Source organism: Chiloscyllium plagiosum, unplaced genomic scaffold (genome assembly GCF_037043375.1).
Source record: "Chiloscyllium plagiosum isolate Xiang-an unplaced genomic scaffold, Cpla_swu_hap1 HiC_scaffold_53X, whole genome shotgun sequence".
In the NCBI taxonomy this organism is placed as follows: Eukaryota; Metazoa; Chordata; class Chondrichthyes; order Orectolobiformes; family Hemiscylliidae; genus Chiloscyllium; species Chiloscyllium plagiosum.
The window spans coordinates 834,411-853,942 of NW_028270191.1; the positions used below are offsets into that span (position 1 = coordinate 834,411).

At 45.2% G+C, this 19,532-nt stretch overlaps 1 pseudogene; it reads right to left on the minus strand.

Annotated features, from left to right (window-relative positions):
• Positions 1 to 276: 276 nt before the first annotated feature.
• On the minus strand, positions 277 to 449 carry LOC148134632 (U2 spliceosomal RNA; annotated as a pseudogene).
• Between the last annotated feature and the right edge of the window lie 19,083 nt (positions 450 to 19,532).

Here is a 19,532-nt window from a genome sequence, read left to right on the forward strand (position 1 = left end):
AGCACCATTAATCCAGAATTTGTTTTACTTTTGTTGTTCGGAATTGGAGTTGGTGGGAAGGGGTGGCATGTACCAGGGATGAAGTGGGAACACTGAGAGTGAGTGCTGAACATAACACGCTGAAAGACACAGACAAATCGGATTGTAGAACAAGTTGATTTCCACAAAGGCAAGTCTGACTTGACTAACGAAAACTGTCCGTACTCGGAACATAAGGAATAAAGCAAAAGCATAACATAAAGAGGACAAACAAAGCTGCTTTTAAGATTCTTTAATGAGGGGCACACTACTTCCAGAAACACTGCAATACTGGGACGATGCGTGGAGTTAGTGGAGCAAGCTCCTAAGACAACTCCTTCCTGCAAAAATCAGATTAACATTCAGTCCCTCAGTCAGGGACATATCAGATATTAAAACTGACAAGAATTTTTTTTTAATTTCTAAAATATACTTTATTCTTAAAATAATTTGATGGTCTGTACAGTTGGTCATGCCATACATATGTAAACATGTACATACAGAGATCAGAATTTATCATTTTTATACAGGTCTGTACATTTTTCGATCATATGCCCATATAATTCGCTGAGGCGTCAGCAGAGCCCAAATGACTGCATGGGCCCCCTGTTCTTCGTTAGGCAGGCAGGTGTTACACAGTGGTCTTTCCCCACCGCTCCTTGGCGGCAGCTGCCCCAAGCTTCAGCGCGTCCCTCAACACGTAGTCCTGGACCATGGAATGTGCCAGTCTGCAGCACTCAGTCGGGGTCAACTCCTTCAGCTGGAAGATCAGCAGATTTCGGACCACCCAGAGAGCGTCCTTCACCGAGTTGATGATCCTCCAGGCACAGTCGATGTTGTGATAGATACAGAAACAGACCCCACTCCCTGTCTGTTGTGACGCTGGTTTCCCTGGAAACAGACGCCACTCCCTGACTGTTGTGACGCTGGTTTCCCTGGAAACAGACCCCACTCCCTGACTGTTGTGACGCTGGTTTCCCTGGAAACAGACGCCACTCCCTGACTGTTGTGGCCTCAGTTTCCCTGGAAACAGACGCCACTCCCTGACTGTTGTGGCCTCAGTTTCCCTGGAAACGGATGCCACTCCCTGTCTGTTGTGACGCTGGTTTCCCTGGAAACAGACGCTACTCCCTGACTGTTGTGACCTCGATTTCCCTGGAAACAGACGCCACTCCCTGACTGTTGTGACGCTGGTTTCCCTGGAAACAGACCCCACTCCCTGACCGTTGTGAGGCTGGTTTCCCTGGTAACAGACCCCATTCATTGACTGCTGTGACCCCGGTTTCCCCAGTAACGGTACCCTCTCACTGACTGTTCTGACCCCGGTTTCCTTGGTAACGGACCCCAATCACATCTGTTGTTACCCTGGCTTCCCCGTAATAGACCCCATCCCCTGACCGATGCAACGCTAGTTTCCCTGGTCAGAGATTCCACACCTCCCCCTGACTGTTGTGACCCTGGTTTCCCCGGTAATGGAGCTGGAGAACAGACCACATCTGGCTTGCTTTTGTCTTCCCAGTGACTGAACTACTCCACCTTGCAGTGGTCAGTCAACAGGCCAGCTCATCTCTGAACATGCTCACCATATTCTCCAGCCCAGGGGTGGTGTATCTGTGAGTGATGGGGAAGCGGAGCAATTAGACAGATACCAAACCCCAGTTTTCTGGGAGGGGTGGGGGTAGGGTCGACAAGTAGAGTGCGGGAGATGGCGAGGGGGGGGTGGGCAGTGTTTGACATGAACATGAAGGAGAAGAGGGAGGGGTTGCTGTAGGTGAGAGGGAGATAGAGGGGGGAGAGCACGACAGGAAAAGTGTGAGACAGGGTGGAGGAGCTGTCTCCACAGGAAGGGGATGCAATGAGGCCATTCAGGGGCAAGGTCTGAAGAGCCAGACAGGACCAGGGTCAGTTAATGGGGGAGCCAGGCATGATGGATCGAAAGGACTCTCTCTGTGAGGTAAAGTTTCCGCAGTCCTGTAACTGGGATCTTGCTGTTGTTATGGACCAGTCCAGACCCACTCAAAACATTTTAAGAAGGTAGCGCAGACTGAACTTTTTATGTATTTTAAAGGCAGACTGCGGGTGGATATTCCAGGAGTGATGCAGCTGATCAAACCACTCAGCTTTCAACAAAACAGAACTTATTTAAACACGACCGTGGGCGGCACAGTGGCACAGTGGTTAGTACTGCTGCCTCAAAGCAGCAGAGAACCGGGTTCAATTCCCGCCTCAGGCGACTGACTGTGTGGAGTTTGCACATTCTCCCCGTGTCTGCGTGGGTTTCCTCCGGGTGCTCCGGTTTCCTCCCACACTCAGGTGAATTGGCCATGCTAAATTGCCCGTAGTGTTAGGTAAGGGGTAAAGGTAGGGGTATGGATGGGTTGCACTTCGGCGGGTCGGCGTGGACTTGTTGGGCCGAAGGGCCTGTTTCCTCACTGTAAGTAATCTAAATGGTACGACAGGTGAAACATGAACACCGAATTTAGAATAACAGCTTATTTGAAAATCCAACTGATTCTTTATCGCAGCATAACGAAGCTGTTCCACTCTCTGCAACATCCCCTAAACACATCCCTTGGCAAAAGGTAACTTCAAACACAATTGCCTACAGCAGGAGAGGTTTCAGAGGGAAAGTTCAGGTAAGACTCTGTTGAAGCATGGAACCTCTTTTCACTGTAGCTGCTTTTCCCCAGCAGTTTTCTGACTCGCCGTTAAAAATTAAACCCAACCAGGAAAAAAAACCTGAACTGAGAGAACTGGCCACTCCCCTGCCAGACATATTGGAGCCTTTGCCTTTCTGACCACTCTTGAAAAAAAAACCAAGGACAAAATAATCTTGTTAAAGGGGCATTAAAGTGGACACAAGCCAGTCAGTCCACACAGACTCACTTACCTTTGTCCAAGGGTACGGGGCTCAGGGCTGTAGTAGGGACATGCAAACTAGTTGTGGGGGCACTCATTTAGTGAGCCAAACATTTGGGGAAGCAAAATATTTAGGGAAGGGTATAAATTTGTGAGTGGAGTGAGAATGGATGAGCTCAAATAGTTTTGAACAGTTTCAAAACTGGGTTAACACATTCAGGTCTGAAAGAGAGAAAGAGAGAGAGGTAGAAAGGGAGGGTAAGAGAGAAAGGGAGAGAGGGTGTATGTGACAGAGAGAGAAAGAGAGAGTGGGTATGGAGAAAGAAGGACAGAGAGAGGGAAGGAAGGGAGATGGGGAGAGATAGAAGGACAGAGAGAGAGGGAGAAAAAGAGAAAACTTTGGAGAGAGGGAGACAGAGAGTCGGCCACGGTGTGTGTGTGTGAGAGAGAGAGAAGGTAGGGAGAGAGAGAACAGAGTGACCAGGAATGACTGAGAAAGAGAGGCAGTGAGAAAGAAGAACAGAGAGTGAGAGACAGTGAGAGAGAGAGAGAGAGACAGTGAGAGACAAACAGGAGTTAACATATGCAGTGTTGTTGGAGGGAATCATGAGGGACAGAATGTACATGCATTTGGAAAGGCAAGGACTGATCAGGGATAGTCAACATGGCTTTGTGCATGGAAAATCATGATTGAGTTCTTTGAAGAACAAACAAAGAGGATTGATGAGGGCAGAGCGGTAGATGTGATCTATATGGACTTCAGTAAGGCGTTCGACAAGGTTCCCCATGGGAGACTGATTAGCAAAGTTAGATCTCACAGAATACAGGGAGAACGAGCCATTTGGATGCAGAATTGGCTCAAAGGTAGAAGACAGAGAGTGGTGGTGGAGGGTTGTTTTTCAGACTGGAGGGCTGCGACCAGTGGAGTGCCACAAGGCTTGGTGCTGGGTCCTTTACTTTTTGTCATTTACATAAATGATTTGGATGCAAGCATAAGAGGTACAGTTAGTAAGTTTGCAGATGACACCAAAATTGGAGGTGTAGTGGACAGCGAAGAGGGTTACCTCAGATTATAATGGGATCTTGATCAGATGGGCCAATGGGCTGAGAGGTGGCAGATGAAGTTTAATTCAGATAAATGCGAGGTGCTGCATTTTGGGAAAGCAAATCTTAGCAGGACTTATACACTTAATGGTAAGGTCCTAGGGAGTGTTGCTGAACAAAGAGACCTTGGAGTGCAGGTTCATAGCTCCTTGAAAGTGGAGTCGCAGGTAGTTAGGATAGCGAAGAAGGCGTTTGGTATGCTTTCTTTTATTCGTCAGAGTAATGAGTCCGGGAGTTGGGAGGTCATGTTGCGGCTGTAGAGGACATTGGTTAGGCCACTGTTGGAATATTGTGTGCAATTCTGTTCTCCTTCCTATTGGAAAGATGTTGTGAAACTTGAAAGGGTTCAGAAAAGATGTACAAGGACATTGCCATGGTTGGAGGATTTAAGCGATGAGGAGTGGCTGAACAGACTGAGGCTGTTTTCCCTGGAGCATCAGAGGCTGAGGGGTGACCTTATAGAGGTCTATAAAATCATGAGGGGCATGGATAGGATAAATAGACAAAGACTTTACCTTGGAGTGGGGGAGTCCAGAACTAAAGGGCATAGGTTTAGCGCGAGAGGGGAAAGATATAAAAGAGACCTAAGGTCAATGTTTTCACACAGAGGGTGTCACATGTATGGAATGAGCTGCCAGAGGAAGTGGTGGAGGCTGGTACAATTGCAACATTTAAAAGGCATCTGCATGGGTATATGAATAGGAAGGGTTTGGAGGGATATAGGCTGGGTGCTGGCAGGCAGAACTAGATTGGGTTGGGACATCTGGTCAGCATGGACGGATTAGACTGAAGGGTCTGTTTCTGTGCTGTACATCTCTATGATTCTATTACTCTACATGGAGAGACAGAAGGGGTGATACTGTTGGACACCCACAGCAGTGCACAAGCAGCAGATTTTTTTTGGAGAAAATATCAAAGATTGTGAATCTCTCACATTGCACATATGTTTCCTTCTTGAAAGAATGTCTTTGGAGAGACAAAGGAATTTTGCCTGATCCCTTGCAATATTGTCCCTGAGAAATGAAGAGAAGGAAATGAACATGCTCAGTGCGGCTCTGATCCTCTCCACCTTTGAATCTTTTCTCATTTCGAAATTGTGAGAGTACACCAATAAACATTGTAAGCTGCAAAAAGTACAATTAAATTCACTCTGTCTCCTCCTGAAATGGTTCAGTCAGAGATGTCTGGATATAACTGCAATGGAAACACTCTACTTAATGTGTGTAATGTCAGAAATACTGCTCAAAGATACATCATTTCCACATTGCAGAGGGAGCATGGTATTTACCCACCGAGCATGTTCCACACTGAGGGACCTCAGTTCAATTGCAATCCTCATCACAGCGTGTGTGTGTTTCTTTGTCTCTCTGTATGTGAATGTGTTTCTGTGTTTGTGTGTTTTTTTGTGTGCATGGATGGTACTGTTGGTTAGGATTTTGCTGTGAGCTACTGCTCTCCGTCTCTCCCTCACTGACTGAATCTTGTGATCCACAATGTCCTCAGGGAGGGACTGCCAGGATTTTGACCCATCACCAGTGAATGATCAGTTACATATTTCCAAGTCAGGATGGTGAGTGGCTTGGAGGGGAATGTGCTGGGGCTGGTGTTCCCATGTATCTGCTGCCCTTGTCCTTTTAGATTGAAGTGGTCATTGGTTTGGACAGTGATGCATAAGGAGTTGGCTGTTTGTCACATGAGCATGGGGACTTGAATTGTTACCGAGCAGTGAGATCATGTATTTAATGGTCTTTTTCTGATCAACTCTTCTATTTAATTTCTTCAGAACCCTGCGAAGGATTTCATTTTGATGGAGACTTACAGAAGGTTGCAAGTTGATAGGAGTTACCCAATGGGTAATTCCATTTTCCTGCCCAATTTCATTGGATTGTGCAATAATGGGGAATCCAAAGGTTCCCAACTCAACTCTCTCCTTGCACAGGGATAAAGACTCCTGTCAGGGATGTGATACAATACTCCACAGTTGCTTGGATGAGGGGTCAGCTCCAACAACATTCAAGAAGCTTGACACCATCCAGGATAAAGCAGCCACTTGATTGTCAAACATGCACTACTACCACCACTGACAGTCACATCAGCAGTGTGGACCATCTACAAGATGCAGTGCAGGCGTTCACCAAAGATCCTCACATCCATGACCATTTCTGTCTGAAAGGACAAGGCCAGCAGACACGTGGGAACATGAGGGCGGCACAGTGGTTAGCACTGCTGCTTCACAGCGCCGGAGACCCGGGTTCAATTCCCGCCTCAGACAACTGAATGTATGGAGTTTGCACATTCTCCCCGTGTCTGCGTGGATTTCCTCCGGGTGCTCCGGTTTCCTCCCACAGTCCAAAGATGTGCAGGTCAGGTGAATTGGCCATGCTAAGTTGCCCGTAGTGTTAGGTAAGGGGTAAAGGTAGGGGTATGGGTGGGTTGCGCTTCAGCGGGTCGGTGTGGACTTGTTGGGCCGAAGGGCCTGTTTCCACACTGTAAGTAATCTAATCTAATCTAAACACCATCCCCTGCATGTTCCACTCCAAACCACTCACCATCCTGACTTGGAAATATGTCACTGATCATTCACTGTCGCTGGATCAGATTCCTGGAATTCTCTCCCTAAGGACATTGTTTGTCATCCAACAGCACATGGACTGCAGTAAGAACACACCTCACCACCACATTCTCAAGGGGCAATTAGGGATGGGTCATAAATGGTGACCCAGCCAGCAACAACCGTATTTTACAAGTGAATGAAGAAACTCAATTCATGGTCTGGAAATAATAGGACCCTTCTGACAGCTTCGCTGAGGAGTTTCATTTATTCACAACGCAGGGAAATTGTGTAACTCTAACTGTCATACTGATCTTCACTCTGATCCCAGACAATGTTGCTGCATAAATAAATGTGTTTATGCAACAACTTAGGAGCTGCAGCATGTAACCAGCTTTCCTAAAGTGATACAGAAAAGGTGAGAAGTCGATGGTATTGATTCCTTGAATGGCATTATATAAGAAATCTTCAACAGCGATTAACCACAGGAAGATGAAGCTGCCAGAGATGGTGAAGAGCAAAACCACAGCCTTCCTTCTGCTCTCCATCTCTGGATCTCTGTGATTCTTTCCTTTGCTCTCACCCTTCAGCCTCTTCCGGACTCAACTGGTCACTAAAATGTGTCTGACTGTCAGAGCATTGTGCAACAGAATCAAAGCGAATGGCAGTAAAAGGGTCAAAACTGGATCAAACCAATCTAATGCTACCCACCAAGTCTCAGTATGGGAGCCTGATTTTGTTTTACAGTCAAATGGAACATTGTTGATTCTTCTCCGAGGCTCCTATTGAAAAGAGAAGGGGATGTTTTTCAAATAAAGCAGGGTGCAGGTTGTTGTTCGAACCACACTCGCAGTTTTCTCAGTGCAATATTTTGTTTTCAGTGTCTGACAACAAATGGCCACAAATCGGTCAAAGGAGAAAGTGATGGTGAAGCACACAGAGCAGTCCATAGCAGCAAGTATCAGGATTGCAGTGACATTACACACAGGAAAGACAGTGGGTAATAAGGAAAGTGAAATCTCCACAGTATAGCATCAGTAACAATGACCATCAGATCGGCAGCTGCCATAAATACCAGATAGCGAGTAGTGCAAGGGGAAAGACCGCAGTTTCCCTAGGAAAGGAGTGCAATTGCCATCAAATTAACCGTGGAAGACAAATGGGAAAATACAGTGAATTACTGAGCAGAAACTCCCCCAACCCAATCCAGCGAACAACAATAAGATTTTACCAACAAACATCGTGGCAGTGTGTGAGTGGAAGTGGTTGGGGTTGAGTGAGATTTATTTTAAAATGTTCACACCCACCTCAGATTGTTCTCCAGCCCAGTCACTCCAGAGATTATGGAGTTTGGACAAAGACTGAGCTCACAGTCCCTCCTAGGAGAGCAGAAGGAAGTGTGTGATTTTTGTTTGGTTGCAAGCTCACTATTTGAATGAGTGCAATACATTCTTAAAGATGTCATCTCTAAATCTGATGCAGAATCCCATCAGAAACCTTTCTCCCTCCTCAGTCATTATACTGGTAATTGGACTGTCGATTGGACTGTCAATAACAAAACCTCTTCCCTTCTCCCTGGATCAAGTCATTTCCTGCTCTTAGCATTGGACCAAATCCTAATTGCAGCCAGGGAACAGATCATCAGAACATGCATCAGATTTCAAACAAGAATACTCTGCACAGTTTAGCAGAGCATGCAGGTCTCCCTTAGTGACAATATGTGAATGTCACAACGCTGTGATATTTACACTGTAAATCAACACATCGATTTGTTTCTGTATACATGGATCAGGAGGGCAAACTGTTGAGATATGAATCTCCTGACCGCAGACTGTGAGGAGGAGAGAGTTTTCAGATGGGGTGAGTGTTAGACTGAGCTTTACAAATCAAAATGGGGGGCATATTCCTCATTTCCTTTGTTTCTCCATAAAAAAAATGTTATCTTTGATTTAAACTTAACAACTGCAGTTTGTGGAAGAGAACTCTAACCCCCTCCCACCTTTTCAGTGTAGAAAACTGACGAATATCTCTCCTGAACATCCTGGCCCACATTCTCAGATTATGCTCCTTGTTCTAGAATGTCCAACTGTGAAAATAATTCATCTTTTCCTGTCTTTTCCTGTTAATACTTTGGAGGACGTTGCACAGATTACCCCTCAACCTTTAAAATTCTCCCCAAAACAGGCTGCATATGTGTAACAAAAACAGAAAAGCTCACCAGGACTGGCAGCATCTGTGGGAGAGAAAGCAGAGTTAACTTCTCGTGTCTGGCTACCCTTCTTCACAACTAACTTGCCCGATCTCTCCTCATACCCTCACACCATATGAAACTGGAACAGATGACAGAACACTGAGATCAGAGAATGCTGCAGCAGCAGGGATGTTGGGAGTCTCTGTCAGTGGAGAATTGTACCGAGAATGCTGCTCAGTGAATTTCCGTCACTGTTCCAGTGTCTGGATAAGGCTGACCAGTCAGTGAGCTGGAGACATTATTGTTCATAAGATAAAACCAGAGACCAAATTAAAACAACTTCAGTTCTCCTAAGTGAGAGATGATCTGTCCCTTCAGGCAGTTGACAAGCTCCTTGTTTGAGACTCTGAGCTGGTGCATTCCCAGAGACGCTGCCTTCTCCTGTGCGGATCTCCATGGGGAGATCGAGGTGACAGCGTTCCTCACCTTTGTTGCTGTTTTTCAAATTTCTGTCAATGAACAAACTAATTACAATAACAAGTTTAATCCAAAAATGAAGGAGTGTTGCTGCTCAGTACTTTGTAATGAAATAACAAAAACAGAATCTGGAACCTGCCATTGATAACACTGTCCACTCAAACACCCTGGGCCCCATCCCGAGATCATAAAATATTTCAACCAATGCCTCATCCGGAAGAGTTTATTCCAGTTTGAAATTATGTCTCAGAACTGTCCTTCTGCATTCTCGGGTAGGAGCTGCCCTCTTCAAACAAATACATTTTACTCTGATTGAAATGGGAATCTTCTCACACACTGAATGTGTACATTGCTGCCAAGGTCAGGATTTATTCCCCATTCCCTATTTCCCAGGATCCGGCGTCACATGAAGGACCAAGGGAGTAGAACACACTGCCTTTCCTGAGGGAAGGTGACTCAGTGAACACGTTGGGCTTCCTACAATGGAGACTGAGCTCTCTCTTAACATCACTGCCCAACTGCATAGACCACTGACCTCTCTGACCGTATTGTCACTGCCTATTCAGATACTTTACTGATTTCTCTGACCTTACTGTCACTGTCCAACCCGATACATCACTGACCTCTCTGACCTTACTGACACTCCCTATCCACATACATCACTCTAACATTGCAGCTACAACAGCTAACAAGGAAGGCAAATGGAATTTTGATCGTTATTATGAAAGGAGTACAAAAGTTGGGAAGTGTAGCTGAAAGGATACAAGGCATTAGTGCAAACTCAACTGGAAATTGCAAACAATGAGGCAAAAGTGAGGACAGCAGATGCTGGATATCTGAGTCTAGATTAGAGTGGTGCTGGAAAAGCACAGCAGGGTCAGGCAGTATCTGAGGAGCAGGAAAATCAACGTTTCGGGCAAAAGCCCTTCATCGGTCATTCCTGTCCTACTGTGCTTTTCCAGCACCACTCTAATCTAGACTGTGCATTGCAAACAATGTCTGTCTCTTTACATGTGAAAGGATATCATTGCATTGGAGGCTGTTCAGAGGAAGATCATGAGATAACTCCAGGGATGAAGATGTTGTCTTATTCCTCCTTCAAACAAGTTTGACAACTTGTCGAATGTTCTTCATGAATGTGCCCAGGTGTCACGCAACACTAAAACGGTCAAACAGTCTGAACACAAGCCGATACCAATATAAACAGTCCCTTCTTCATTATGTCATTGTTACAATACCCTTTCAGTATGGACATACTACCTCGAATTCTATTTGGCTCCTTAAGCTTACAATCCTTCCCAAGTCCCACTCTCTCCCTGTCTCTCTCTTACACATATACACCCTCTCTCCCTCTCACTCTCTCCCTCTCTTTCTCTCTCTATCTCTCTCCATCTCTGGGTCTACAAAGCTGCTTTCTCTTTCTCTCTCTCTCTCTCTCTCTCGGTTCCCCCACCCCGCTCTCTCTCTCTCTCTCTCTCTCTGGATGGTCAGCTGGCCTCTGCCTTTTGCTGTGCTGGTTTCCTTGTGACGCCTCCAGAAGATTCAAAGAATCGATCTGCAGGTGAACCCTGTTTTTGTAGGTTTTAGATGGTTTTCTGGAACTTTGTATAATTCTGGCCACTCAGGAGAATTGGTCAATACTTTGAAACTTTGCCAATCATTTGGACGGCTTGCTCCTGTTTGTTTCTTTGTGTAGCAGGACCTGGTGCCTTTCTGTTCAGGTCCTCCACTGTTCGGTGAGTAAGTTGTTGGGGATGTGCCTGTCCAGGATAACTGTCACCTTTCATATTATGCTGGTGTCATTACCAACTGGCTGCTGTGTTCACGCTGTGACTGGTGTGTGGGTTTTATGACTGGAGAGTTTTACTTGTCCAATATACCCAGAATTTCTTGCTGTTGGCTAAGTTGACCACCTATCCGAGTTTTAGTAGCCAGTAGGCTGCTACCTTTTCCCCTTTTCAAATGGAAATATGTTGATGCAAATTTTACAAACCTAATTGTAAAAGTTGGTTCGGTTTGTTGTCGGGGCAGCCAGCTGTTTGTACAGAAACCATTCGGTATATTGGTCAAACCGCTCATCATTCATCTGAGAAGGGATATCATAGAATCATAGAAGTGAATCATAGAATCCCTTCAGTGTGGAGGCAGGCCATTCAGCCCATTGAGTGCACACTGACCCTCTGAAGAGATTCTGGTTAATTGTCTTGGAGTGACCCTCCAGGTTGGTTACTAAGTGATTTCTAGCCTGATTCTCCATGGGCTGTCCCATGGTCTCCTGTTGATTGTCTGTGTTCAGTTCTTCTCGGGCTCGGTTAACTTGTTGGCTCAGGATCCTGAGTTTATTTTCCAAATTCGCCAAGTCAAGGCCATTGACTGGTGACACTCCTGCCCCGTGTGCTTTGGCCAGATCATTAAAGGGTTCCCTTCTCTTTGGTCAGTTAACTGCCGGTCTGGTTATTCCCACATATTTCCCTGTCCCTCATCCCGTTATCCCGTGGGTCAGTTGGGAATGCAATCATTTTAATGGTGAAGGACCCCACTCCAGTAACTGTAACCCTGATGTTATGATTAGGGTTGGTATTAGTCTGTGGTGAATGTTATTGAACAGGGTTTTCCCTGGGAGTTTAATGACTAGTCCATTGTGAGGGTCTGGTGAGTGAGGGACAAGCTGGAGGAGGAGCCTTCACTCCTGGTCTCAGCCCGTTTTTAATTTTGTTCCCAAGGAATTCTCCCTGGCAGGCCTTCCTGGGACACCGCTGTTCTCTACTTTATACACATGGACTGCTGTTCTCTGTATTTCACACATTGGCTGTTTTTCTTTGTATTATACACAGTGACTGTTGTTCCCAATATTAGACACAGGGACAGCTGTTCCTTATATGAGACACAAGGACTCATGTTCTCTATATTATACACAGGGACTGCTGTTCTCTATATCATACACAAGGACAGTTGTCGTGTATGTTACAAACAAGGCCTGCTGTTGTCTATATTACACACAGGGACAGCTGTTGTCTATATTATGCACAGGTACTACTGTTCTCTATATTATACACAGGGTCTGCTGTTCTCTGTATGATACACGCAGACTGCTGTTGTCTATAATATAAGCAGTTACTGCTGTTCTCTTGGTTGTACACAGGGACTGCTGTTCTCTGTATTTCACACATTGGCTGTTTTTCTTTGTATTGTACACAGTGACTGTTGTTCCCAATATTAGACACAGGGATAGCTGTTCCTTATATGAGACACAGGGACTCATGTTCTCTATATTATACACAGGGGTTGCTGTTCTCTGTGTTATACACAGGGACTGCTATTCTCTATCTTCTACACTGTGGCTGCTGTTCTCTGTACTACACACAGGGACGCATGTTCTCTGTATTATTCGCAGCGACTGCTGTTCTCTATAATGTAAGCAGGGACTGCTGTTTTCTGGAGAAGTTACGGGCACTGCTTTTCTCTATATTAAACACAGGGACAGCTGTTCTCTATATTGTATGCAGAGACTGCTCTGCTCTGTATTATACACAGGGTCACATGTTCATTATATTAAATACAGCATCTGCCGTTCTATGCTCCATAGACAGGTATATTATAGTCACATGGACAGCTCTTCTCTGTATTATACACAGGGACAGCTGTTGTCTATATTATACACAGGGCCTGCTGCTCTCTATATGATACACAGGGACAGCTGTTGTCTATATTATACATAGGGACTGCTGTTCTACATATCATACACAGGTTTTCTGTATTAGACACAGGGACTCCTGTACTTCTAAAAAAACACAGGGACTGCTTTTCTCTTAATTAGACACAGGGACTGCTATTCTCTGTGTTATACACAGGGACTGCTATTCTCTACCTTCTACACTGTGGCTGCTGTTCTCTGTACTACACACAGGGATGCATGTTCTCTGTATTATTCGCAGCGACTGCTGTTCTCTATAATGTAAGCAGGGAAAGCTGTTTTCTGGAGAAGTTACGGGCACTGCTTTTCTCTATATTAAACACAGGGACAGCTGTTCTCTATATTAGACATGGGAACTGCTGTGCTCTATATTATACACAGGGACTGCTGTTTTCTATATTAGACATGGGAACTGCTGTTCTCTATATTAAACACAGGGACTGCTGTGCTCTATATTAAACACAGGGACTGCTGTTCTCTATATTAGACATGGGAACTACTGTTCTCTATATTTGACATGGGAACTGGTGTTCTCTGTAATAAACACAGGGACTGCTGTTCTCTATATTAGACATGGGAACTGCTGCTCTTTATTATACACAGGGACAGCTGTTCTCTATGTTATACAAAGGGACTGCTGTTCCCTATATTCGACATGGGAACTGCTGTTCTCTATATTATACACAGGGTCTGCTGTTCTCTGTATTATACACGCAGACTGCTGTTGTCTATAATATAAGCAGTTACTGCTGTTCTCTTGGTTGTACACAGGGACTGCTGTTGTCTATATTTCACACATTGGCTGTTTTTCTTTGTATTATACACAGTGACTGTTGTTCCCAATATTAGACACAGGGATAGCTGTTCCTTATATGAGACACAGGGACTCATGTTCTCTATATTATACACAGGGACTGCTATTCTCTCTCTTCTTCACTGTGGCTGCTGTTCTCTGTACTACACACAGGGATGCATGTTCTCTGTATTATTCGCAGCGACTGCTGTTCTCTATAATGTAAGCAGGGAAAGCTGTTTTCTGGAGAAGTTACGGGCACTGCTGTTCTCTATATTATACACAGGGACAGCTGTTCTCTATATTGTATGCAGAGACTGCTCTGCTCTTTATTATACACAGGGGTTGTGGTTCTCTATGTTATACACAGGGACTGCTGTTCTCTGTATTATACACAGGCTCACATGTTCATTATATTAAATACAGCATCTGCCGTTCTATGCTCCATAGACATTTATATTATAGTCACATGGACAGCTTTTCTCTGTATTATACACAAGTACAGCTGTTGTCTATATTATACACAGGGCCTGCTGCTCTCTATATGATACACAGGGACAGCTGTTGTCTATATTATACATAGGGACTGCTGTTCTACATATCATACACAGGTTTTCTGTATTAGACACAGGGACTCCTGTACTTCTAAAAAAACACAGGGACTGCTTTTTTCTTAATTATACACAGGGACTGCTGTTCTCTGTGTTATACACAGGGCCTGCTGCTCTCTATATGATACACAGGGACTGCTGTTGTCCATATTATACACGGGGACAGCTGTTCTCTGTATTATATACAGCTGCTGCTTTTCTCTATATTATACACATGGATTGCTGTTCTCTACATTATACAGAGCGACTGCTGCTCTCTATGTGAGACACAGGTCCAGCTGTTGTCAATATTATAAACAGGGACTGATGTTCCCTATATTGTCCGCAGGGACTGCTGTTCTCTGTATTATACACAGGGACTCTGTTCTCTATATTGTATACAGGGACTGCTGTTCTCTATATTATACACAGGGACTGCTGTTCTCTATATTAGACATGGGAACTGCTGTTCTCTATATTATACACAGGAACTGCTGTTCTGTTTATTGCACACAGGGACTGCTGTTTTCTGTATTAGACATGGGAACTGCTGTTCTCTATATTAAACACAGGAACTGCTGCTCTCTATATCTTTCACAGGCACTGCTGTTCTCAATATTAGACATGGGAACTGTTGTTCTCTATATTATGCACAGGGACAGCTATTCTCTATATTATACACAGGAACTCCTGTTCTCTATATTAAACACAGGGACTGCTATTTTCTATATTAGACATAGGAACTGCTGTGCTCTATATTATACACAGGGACTGCTGTTCTCTATATTAGACATGGGAACTGCTGTTCTCTATATTAAACACAGGGACTGCTGTGCTCTATATTAAACACAGGGACTGCTGTTCTCTATATTAGACGTGGGACCAACTGTTCTCTATATCAGACATGGGAACTGCTGTTCTCTATATTATACACAGGGACTGCTGTTCTCTATATTAGACACAGGGACTGCTGTTCTACATATCATACACAGGTTTTCTGTATTAGACACAGGGACAGCTGTTGTCTATATTATACATAGGGACTGCTGTTCTACATATCATACACAGGTTTTCTGTATTAGACACAGGGACTCCTGTACTTCTAAAAAAACACAGGGACTGCTTTTCTCTTAATTATACACAGGGACTGCTGTTCTCTGTGTTATACACAGGGCCTGCTGCTCTCTATATGATACACAGGGACTGCTGTTGTCCATATTATACACGGGGACAGCTGTTCTCTGTATTATATACAGCTGCTGCTTTTCTCTATATTATACACATGGATTGCTGTTCTCTACATTATACAGAGCGACTGCTGCTCTCTATGTGAGACACAGGTCCAGCTGTTGTCAATATTATAAACAGGGACTGATGTTCCCTATATTGTCCGCAGGGACTGCTGTTCTCTGTATTGTACACAGGGACTGCTGTTCTCTATATTGTATACAGGGACTGCTGTTCTCTATATTATACACAGGGACTGCTGTTCTCTATATTATACACAGGGACTGCTGTTCTCTATATTAGACATGGGAACTGCTGTTCTCTATATTATACACAGGAACTGCTGTTCTGTTTATTGCACACAGGGACTGCTGTTTTCTGTATTAGACATGGGAACTGCTGTTCTCTATATTAAACACAGGAACTGCTGCTCTCTATATCTTTCACAGGCACTGCTGTTCTCAATATTAGACATGGGAACTGTTGTTCTCTATATTATGCACAGGGACAGCTATTCTCTATATTATACACAGGAACTCCTGTTCTCTATATTAAACACAGGGACTGCTATTTTCTATATTAGACATAGGAACTGCTGTGCTCTATATTATACACAGGGACTGCTGTTCTCTATATTAGACATGGGAACTGCTGTTCTCTATATTAAACACAGGGACTGCTGTGCTCTATATTAAACACAGGGACTGCTGTTCTCTATATTAGACATGGGACCAACTGTTCTCTATATCAGACATGGGAACTGCTGTTCTCTATATTATACACAGGGACTGCTGTTCTCTATATTAGACACAGGGACTGCTGTTCTACATATTATACACAGGTTTTCTGAATTAGACACAGGGACAGCTGTTGTCTATATTATACATAGGGACTGCTGTTCTACATATCATACACAGGTTTTCTGTATTAGACACAGGGACAGCTGTTGTCTATATTATACATAGGGACTGCTGTTCTACATATCATACACAGGTTTTCTGTATTAGACACAGGGACTCCTGTACTTCTAAAAAAACACAGGGACTGCTTTTCTCTTAATTATACACAGGGACTGCTGTTCTCTGTGTTATACACAGGGCCTGCTGCTCTCTATATGATACACGGGGACTGCTGTTGTCCATATTATACACGGGGACAGCTGTTCTCTGTATTATATACAGCTGCTGCTTTTCTCTATATTATACAAATGGATTGCTGTTCTCTACATTATACAGAGCGACTGCTGCTCTCTATGTGAGACACAGGTCCAGCTGTTGTCAATATTATAAACAGGGACTGATGTTCCCTATATTGTCCGCAGGGACTGCTGTTCTCTGTATTATACACAGGGACTCTGTTCTCTATATTGTATACAGGGACTGCTGTTCTCTATATTATACACAGGGACTGCTGTTCTCTATATTATACACAGGGACTGCTGTTCTCTATATTAGACATGGGAACTGCTGTTCTCTATATTATACACAGGAACTGCTGTTCTGTTTATTGCACACAGGGACTGCTGTTTTCTGTATTAGACATGGGAACTGCTGTTCTCTATATTAAACACAGGAACTGCTGCTCTCTATATCTTTCACAGGCACTGCTGTTCTCAATATTAGACATGGGAACTGTTGTTCTCTATATTATGCACAGGGACAGCTATTCTCTATATTATACACAGGAACTCCTGTTCTCTATATTAAACACAGGGACTGCTATTTTCTATATTAGACATAGGAACTGCTGTGCTCTATATTATACACAGGGACTGCTGTTCTCTATATTAGACATGGGAACTGCTGTTCTCTATATTAAACACAGGGACTGCTGTGCTCTATATTAAACACAGGGACTGCTGTTCTCTATATTAGACATGGGACCAACTGTTCTCTATATCAGACATGGGAACTGGTGTTCTCTGTAATAAACACAGGGACTGCTGTTCTCTATGTTAGACATGGGAACTGCTGCTCTACATTATACAAAGGGACTGCTGTTCTCTATATTCGACATGGGAACTGCTGTTCTCTATATTATACACAGGGACTGCTGTTCTCTATATTAGTCATCGATGTAGCGGAGGAAAAGGTGGGGGGAGGTGCCAGTGTAGCTGCGGAAGATGGACTGTTCCACATATCCTACGAAGAGGCAGGCAAAGCTGGGGCCCATGCGGGTGCCCATGGCTACTCCTTTGGTTTGGAGGAAGTGGGAGGATTGGAAATAGAAGTTGTTCAGGGTGAGGACCAGTTCAGTCAGTCGAAGGAGGGTGTCAGTGGAAGTGTACTGGTTGGTACGGCGGGAAAGGAAGAAGTGGAGGGCTTTGAGGCCTTCGTGATGGGGGATGGAGGTGTTCAGGGACTGGATGTCCATGGTGAAGAAAAGGGAAAGGGGAAGCGAAAGTCCTGGAGGAGGTGGAGGGCGTGGGTGGTGTCCCGAACGTAGGTAGGGAGTTCTTGGACTAAGGGGGACTGTATCGGCACTGCCTCATGCTCCCACGAGGAGGTTGAACAGTTCATCCACTTTACCAACACCTTCCACCCCGACCTCAAATTCACCTGGACCGTCTCAGACTCTTCCCTCCCCTTCATAGACCTTTCCATTTCTATCTCGGGCGACCGAATCAACACGGACATTTACTATAAACCGACCGACTCCACAGCTACCTAGACTACACCTCCTCCCACCCTGCCCCCTGTAAAAACGCCATCCCATATTCCCAATTCCTTCGTCTCCTCCGCATCTGCTCCCAGGAGGACCAGTTCCAAATCCGTACAACCCAGATGGCCACCTTCTTCAAGGACCGCAATTTCCCCCCAGATGTGGTCGAAGATGCCCTCCCCCGCATCACTTCCACTTCTCCGCCCTTGAGCCCCGCCCCTCCAACCGCCACCAGGACAGAACCCCACTGGTCCTCACCTACCATCCCACCAACCTCCATGTACAGCGTATCATCCGCCGTCATTTCCGCCACCTCCAAACAGACCCCACCACCAGGGATGTATTTCCCTCCCCTCCCCTATCAGCGTTCCAAAAAGACCACTCCCTCCGTGACTCCCTCGTCAGGTCCACACCCCCCACCAACCCAACCTCCACTCCTGGCACCTTCCCCTGCAACCGCAGGAGGTGCAAGACTTGCGCCCACATCTCCCCTCTTACTTCCCTCCAAAGCCCCAAGGGATACTTCCATATCCGCCACAAATTCACCTGCACCTCCACACACATCATCTAGTGCATCCGCTGCACCCGATGTGGCCTCCTCTATATTGGGGAGACAGGCTGCCTACTTGCGGAACGTTTCAGAGAACACCTCTGGGACACCCGGACCAACCAACCCAACCACCCCGTGGCTCAACAGTTCAACTCCCCCTCCCACTCCACCAAGGACATGCAGGTCCTTGGACTCCTCCATCGCCAGACCATAGCAACACGACGGTTGGAGGAAGAGCGCTTCATCTTCTGCCTAGGAACCCTCCAACCACAAGGAATGAACTCAGATTTCTCTGGTTTCCTCATTTCCTCTCCCCCCACCTTGTCTCAGTCAAATCCCTCGAACTCAGCACCGCCTTCCTAACCTGCAATCTTCTTCCTGACCTCTCTGCCCCCACCCCACTCCGGCCTATCACCCTCACCTTGACCTCATTCCACCTATCGCATTTCCAACGCCCCTACCCCAAGTCCCTCCTCCCTACCTTTTATCTTAGCCTGCTGGACAAACTTTCCTCATACCTGAAGAAGGGCTTATGCACGAAACGTCGATTCTCCTCTTCCTTGGATGCTGCCTGACCTGCTGCGCTTTTCCAGCAACACATTTTCAGCTCTGATCTCCAGTATCTGCAGTCCTCACTTTCTCATGGGAACTGCTGTTCTCTATATTAGACACAGGAACTGCTGTTCTCTATATTAGACATAGGAACTGCTGTGGTCTATAATACACAGGGACTGCTGTTCTCTATATTTACATGGGAATTGCTGTTCTCTATATGATACACAGGAACTGCTGTTTTCTATATTATACACAGGGGCTG